The sequence below is a fragment of the Salvia miltiorrhiza genome, chromosome 5 (genome assembly GCF_028751815.1).
Source record: "Salvia miltiorrhiza cultivar Shanhuang (shh) chromosome 5, IMPLAD_Smil_shh, whole genome shotgun sequence".
In the NCBI taxonomy this organism is placed as follows: domain Eukaryota; kingdom Viridiplantae; phylum Streptophyta; class Magnoliopsida; order Lamiales; family Lamiaceae; genus Salvia; species Salvia miltiorrhiza.
Window position 1 is genome coordinate 39,701,462 of NC_080391.1, and position 6,822 is coordinate 39,708,283.

General features: G+C 33.5%; 1 long non-coding RNA gene across 1 annotated transcript; it reads right to left on the bottom strand.

The window, feature by feature from the left end:
• Positions 1–2,791: 2,791 nt before the first annotated feature.
• On the bottom strand, positions 2,792–5,213 carry LOC131024384 (uncharacterized). The gene is made up of 2 exons (XR_009101799.1): positions 3,584–5,213; positions 2,792–3,105 (listed from the first exon to the last, which is right to left on the bottom strand). It is a non-coding gene; the product is annotated as an uncharacterized LOC131024384 (long non-coding RNA).
• Positions 5,214–6,822: the final 1,609 nt, after the last annotated feature.

Below are 6,822 nucleotides of genomic sequence, written 5' to 3' on the forward strand. Positions count from 1 at the left end.
AGCTTAAGAGTAAACTAATCCATTTTATATAGATTAGCTTACAATTAATAAGTAAAACACCAATCACTTAGCATAGTTCTATTCATAACTATCTCAAGTAAGAAATCTCAAATATGCAATCATATATGAATCTCAACTTTGAAAAATCATATAAAATCAACCTATTCAAAGAAAAAGGAGATCAACATTTCTTTCCGTAAAGAGCTCCATATGATGTCATATCAATTGTTGCCAAAAAATTATTATTGTAGGTAAATTCAATGAGTAGCAAAGCTTTTTCCCAATTCATTCTTCAATCTAGTGCATAATGCAGCTTCTGAGTACGCGTATGCACCTTTAGATGGCCGTCTCCTGCCCGTGCCGACGGGGAATTCGCTCATTCTGAGCTGAGGAAAAGACAAGTCTTATTTGAAAAGAGAGTTTTGGACCCAGAATCACCCACGATTGCTAGTGTCTCCACCCAAAAGCAGCCACTTCTTCGCTCTAGTACAATAGTCCATATCATATCTTCCAAGGTGTAAAGATTTCTCTCTAAGATTTGCCATCTGCTTGTGGATAAAAAGTTGTTATAATAGTCGAGTTCCCGAAGATAAAAGATCATATGAAACATGTACTAATGTGTCAAAAATGGACTTGATTGGGCGTTGTTATAAAATGAAAGAGTTATTGTTAATGGGTCATGAAACATAGACCTCAAAAACTGAACTATATCCAACGCCTGACTTGCAACTAGAAGCGAAGAAATTGGCTCGAATAAAGGAGTTATTGTTAGGGATCAAGATGTGAAATTTATACAAATCATAAAGTTCAAGATACTTATTCGAGCAAAAAGACTTATACAAGAGGCAAATAAGATAACTCGAATTAGTAAGGGACTATGATTGTAGAATAAATTATCATCCACGCAAAGCCAATATAGCAGTGGATGCCTTTAGTAGAAAAATTCAAGTTAAGTAAGGATTTCTCCTTACCCATGAAGAAAAATTCTCATCAAGGATTTTAAAAGGTTGAATTTAGAAGTGGTTCTACCACCTCAAACAATATAAGCTGTCATTGCAATGTTAACAGTGTCTCCTGGTTTGATAACCAGAATTATCACAGTACAGAGGGAAGATGAAAATAGAAAATTATGGGTAAGGAATCTGATAGAAAGGATCGATAATTACCAGGAAACTCGGGGTAATACTATCTTGTTTAAGAAAAGGTTATGTATACTGAACAATGAATGGCTGAGAAATGAATGAAGCTCGTGTATGCTAGATACTGCATACCCAGGAAACACAAAAATATGTCAAGACCTCAAACAAAACTTTGGTGGGAAGAGATGAAAATGAGATATAGCTGCATTAGTTGAAGGAATGCTTAACTTGCCAACAAGCAAAGGCACTACATCAAAACTCTATATATGAGAAGTTACAACTACTATATGTGTCAACCTTATAAGGCGTATATCAAGATATATCACAAAACTCTCGATCATATTTAGCCACAGTCTTCTTTCATTGCTTTAAATTGTTAAATTACGTCTCCTTTTTGCTGACGACGGCTTCTGGAAATATATTCTTCATAAACGCTTCTATAATCTGGCCCCAAATAAGATTCTCTAATCGCTCGAGGGTATATATCTGCTGCTTCGTTTCCCACTAATAATCAGTCGATCCTTGTAGTTTAAATAACGTACAAGAAGGTGCTATTGATCATTGCATCAAAAGAAGCGAAACTCACGAAACTCTAGTATAAATAAGGGAATATTGATGATGAAAAACTTCTGAAATTCTTCTTTCAAGTTGATGGGGACGAGTAGTTTTCTAAATTATCCACATGAGGGATGGCAAATTTCCACTGCTTCTTTGAGACATCATGCCGAGTAAATACAAAAAACCAAAATTAAGGTTTCCTCCCATCAATGAAGGTCAAACTACTACTTAACTATAAATCAACTAAGTTACAAAACTCATACACTAAAATTCAAACCATCTAAAGCAATTGAAACGCATCACCCTAGTAATGACTACTTTGGCCATTTCATATCATGGAAAAAGTTGCGTCCATAAGGACTCTTAAGGTGCGACTGACATCCATCATTATTGTATCATCAAACTGTCTATATCTGCATCCACATATTATATATTCGTACACCTCATCATCCAAATGATCTTTTCTATTGGTATGCAGCAAATGAAAATTCTCCATGTATTAAGATATAAATATTAAAATATGAACAACACTTTTATCCGCTCAAGAAGTTCATACTGGTAGAGGATACTCATAAATAAACCATGTTATTCATATTCACTCACTTGAAAACATGTAAGCTTCTCCAACTACAAGTTTCTTGCAAAATTGCAATACTAATAACTCAAAACTCTTTCAAAACTGTAAATTGATACTGTAAAACTCTGAAAATCAATACCTGGCTAGGCTGGATGAGATGGAGAAATATTTAGGCTCAGAGCAAATGCCCTGCTCTGATACCACTCTGTCACAGCCCGGCCTAAGCTAATACTCCCTCTGTCCCGGCTTTTGCTATCCAGTTGAGAACGGCACGAGTTTTAATAAAGTTATTGATGTGTTGTGAGCAGAATAAGGGTCTCATATTTTATGTGAGAGTTAAAATAATTAAAGTGGAGTAAGGGCCCCACCTACTTTTACTAAAAATAGAAATGGATACCAAAATATGGGAGGACCAAAAAAGGAAAGTTGGATACTAAAAGCTGGGACGGAGGGAGTAATAGTTAAGCCGAGGAAAGTGTGACTGGGGATGGAAGCAAGAAAATGAAAAAGAAAGTGGTTTCGAAAATGATAATTGACCTTCTTAAACAATATTTTACAATAATGTCTGGTAATCCTAAAGAATCACTTTTAACACTCACGAGTAGACAACTTACAATAATACAACAACAAGTTGTCTAAGTGACATAATTCTCGAAGCTATTGGTTTAAAATCTGTACAACACATCAATAAAGTAAAGTACATTAAGTGTTGCAGCGGAATAACTCAAGTGCATTACATGTATGAAGACATGAAATCCTGAGCCTGATTTAATACATATACATCAAGACTTTGCTCTGCTCGCTTCCATCTGCATCACATCACAACTTAACCTGCATATTTAGAAACACATGTAGGGCTGAGTACCAAAAAGTACTCAATGGTCATGCCGAAATAACTTTAAATCTTGCTCTTAGAGCTATATATTGAACCTGCCATCTCAAGCATCATACAAGAGTTTTATTTAAATAGCATGTGTATGCAAAAACTATAAAACTTCTCTGTAATTATCATAACATCATATACGTCTGCAGATAATTAATATGTATGAACCATATCTACGCATCATATAACTCTGAGTGTTGAGAAGTAGGCCTCCTTCTCAAACACGATGACAAGCTAACTCAACGGTTAACTGTTAACTCTGTGTACACAAATCCTGACTCGCTCAGGACCCGAATTCGTTCTTCTATGTAGATGGTATCATACAAATCTCAAATATTGGCAAGTCAATAATTTGAATATAAATGCATACACTTAAACTTTTTATAATAAAGTATGCATCTTTACTTCTTGAGTTAGTAAGCCCACCTGATACGCTTAATGAAATAGAAGTCCTTGCTTGTTCACTCTACACTGCCACTTGAACCTTCATTATAATGAGGTTCCCAATGTAAGATTGGATAGATAGACAAGAAATAAACAAAAATAATTCCTAGTTGAAACTTCTATCACTTGAAACTTTAGAGTTGCATTCTCTAGTTTAGATCGTCTGTTTTTATGAATTTAATTGAACTAAAAGCATATACTAACATTCCATCTCTTAGGATATCTCACTTGAGAAAGCTTAAGAGTAAACTAATCCATTCTATATAGATTAACTTACAATTAATAAGTGAAACACCAATCACTTAGCATAGTTCTATTCATAACTATCTCAAGTAAGAAATCTCAAATATGCAATCATTTATGAATCTCAACTTTGAAAAATCATATAAAATCAACCTCTTCAAAGAAAAATACAAGCTTTACTTTTTCAGAAAGCTATTAAAGTCTATATTTCTCAGAAATTTACAAAATCACAATAAGAAATTATATCAAGAAAGGCAGAATCTGCCACTGAACTTTGCTGCTTCGTGCAGTACTTTTCATAAAATCGTTTGACACATCTAACTGTGTTGGATTTAGCTGAAATTTTGCATACATCTGATACTCATAATGAAGTTATCACTGTAAAAATTTCAAGTCATTTGAACCACAAGAACACTCCCGAAAACCCCTCACAAGACACTGGTTCGTCCAACCAAACTTGACAACAATATACTTTCTGTTTCAACTCAACATTTAACTCATACTTTGACCAATTAAAAGTGTAGAGACTCAAATACATGATCATAATACATACTAGGATACTTTAACTTCAAACTTAACTCATGTTTAACACATCAACATAGCCATCTAGTTATAACATAACAATTCCCATAACAAATCTCCATACATTAGAGCCTTACAAAAGAATGAGGTAGTAGGCTGTTCTAATTTCCATATATTTGATAAAATCACATCATAATATATCTACATCCATCAATAAATAGAATATAAACCTTCTTAACTCGAAAGCCCTAATTTTCCCTAAACTAACAAAATCAATCTCACAAACTATGTGGTGTAAACTCATAATTTATTCATATATGACATAATTCCAGCTCAAAAACACATATATGAACTCAATTATTCAAGAATATAATCATAACTCTCAAACTCAAACATAGGGTTCATACTAACTTGAGCAAAATCAAAATCAAGTAAGAATTAACACAATTAACCACCATAATCATGCTTAGGAATATAAAAAACGTAATATATCTCCATATTGACATCATATTTCAACTCTAGTATGAAATCCCCAATTTTTCAAAAACCCTAGAATTCAAAACATAATTTTCTTCAAGTTAAAAATCACAAATAAATAGAGAATCAAAGAATTCACCTTTTTCTTTCAAATATTGCAGCTACTCCTTGAAATTTCTCTACAACTCGAACCTAAAAGAAGAAAATGGTGGTTCTATGCTTTTAGGGAAAACTCTCAACAGTTTCAGCTAGAAGAAGGGAATGAATTTCCCTTAAATATATACGTTTAGCCTCTTTCTAGGGAATTGTAAGAATTTCTTTTTAAAGATATTTAATACTCCTACAAGATAAAATTTAGAATCCAAATGGGTGCTGCTCGGCCCACTTGGAATAAAGATTTTATATATGTATTATATATATAGTTTAACCTTAATTTACAAATAAAAGAAATCATTTTGGAAACATAATTAGATAAATATTCTTCAAGTATAAAAATTTAAATGGGCTAATCACACAATATTCTATCAAGCTATTCACATATTCTAAAAATAAACAAATATTAACATATTATTCCCACTATTGATTTAGTAATAGATCGTGATTACTAAATCAATAAAATCATTAGTAAGTAATACTCAAATAATTAAATAACATTCGTCACTTCAATTAGTCGAGCAATAAGTCGACTAATAATATTTCGTATTTATCACCAATCTCATCTCTGAAAATAATAAAATAATCCCTTTAACTAGGAATTATAAACTTGCTGCCAAGAATAAAATTAATAAAAGATGCAGGAACACTTAATTATTCAAATTATGAAATCACTGAATTAAAAGCTCAGAGTATTATAATAATATCTCATCTCATCTCAGTGATTCTGCTTCTCTTTCTTCTTTTAGATAATAGAAAATAGAAAATAATATTAATAATATATACTGTAGTGAAAATGTTGGGTGTTACACCTTCAAACTGTTAGATTTGGAGAATATCCATCTTTAACTTCAATGTAAGCCCGGGAGGATAAAACTTTCACAGGAAAAGATCCGCCAAATCCCCCCCATACTGGATTGGCTCCTAGCTGTAGAGTTTGATACCATGACATTGCCTTATCCCGGAATGAGAATGGAAAAAGGCGGAGTCGTATAATGTTATCAGGGACTCCGTTCATCTTGACAGTGCTGCACAGCTCTAGGAACTGCGCCAGATGCGCATTAGGGTCTTCCACGACTTTGCCCCCATACTGGTTTTGCTGCACCATCGTGATCAAATCAGTCTTAAGCTCGAAATTATTCATGTTGACTCTTGGAGGTTCGTGATACTAATACTGTGGAGTGAACGCCTCATTGATAGGAGGTTGCTTCTGAGCCTCGTAGTTTTCCTGCGCCTCAATCAAACGTTGCAATTGCTCATTTTGAGCACGAACATCTTCTGCGGTAGCCATAGAACTACCTGGCAAACTTCAGAGCCAAAAAAAAAAAATTAGAACCACAGGAAAAATAAAGGACATAATTTAAATAAATAGAAATAAAAATCCAGAGTAGTATAAAATAATCAACAGATAATACTGATAAATAATTAGTTCCCGGCAACGGCGCCAAAAATTTGTTCGCTAATTTCTTAGCACACCGCAAGTGCACGGGTGCAATTTGTGTATAGTAGCAAGCAATGTCGTATTCCATAGACACTAATTAATATCAATTTCTATCCTAGACTCTAATCATCTATCTGGAATTTCGGAATGAAGAGTTTTGTTTTTAAAACTAAATAAATAAATAACAGGAAACAAATAAATTGAGCCCGGAAAAATAGAGAAACAGATATGAGAAGAATTTTCCCAAGCAAAAGGTTTCAACAGATTCTCATAACTAACAGGTTCAATTCAATCATCAAGATAATTTCCTAAGTGATGCAGTTCAGAGCAGAGATCGGGATACAGAGCAGAGCCGAATTTCAGAGGCTACACAGAGTGAAGATCC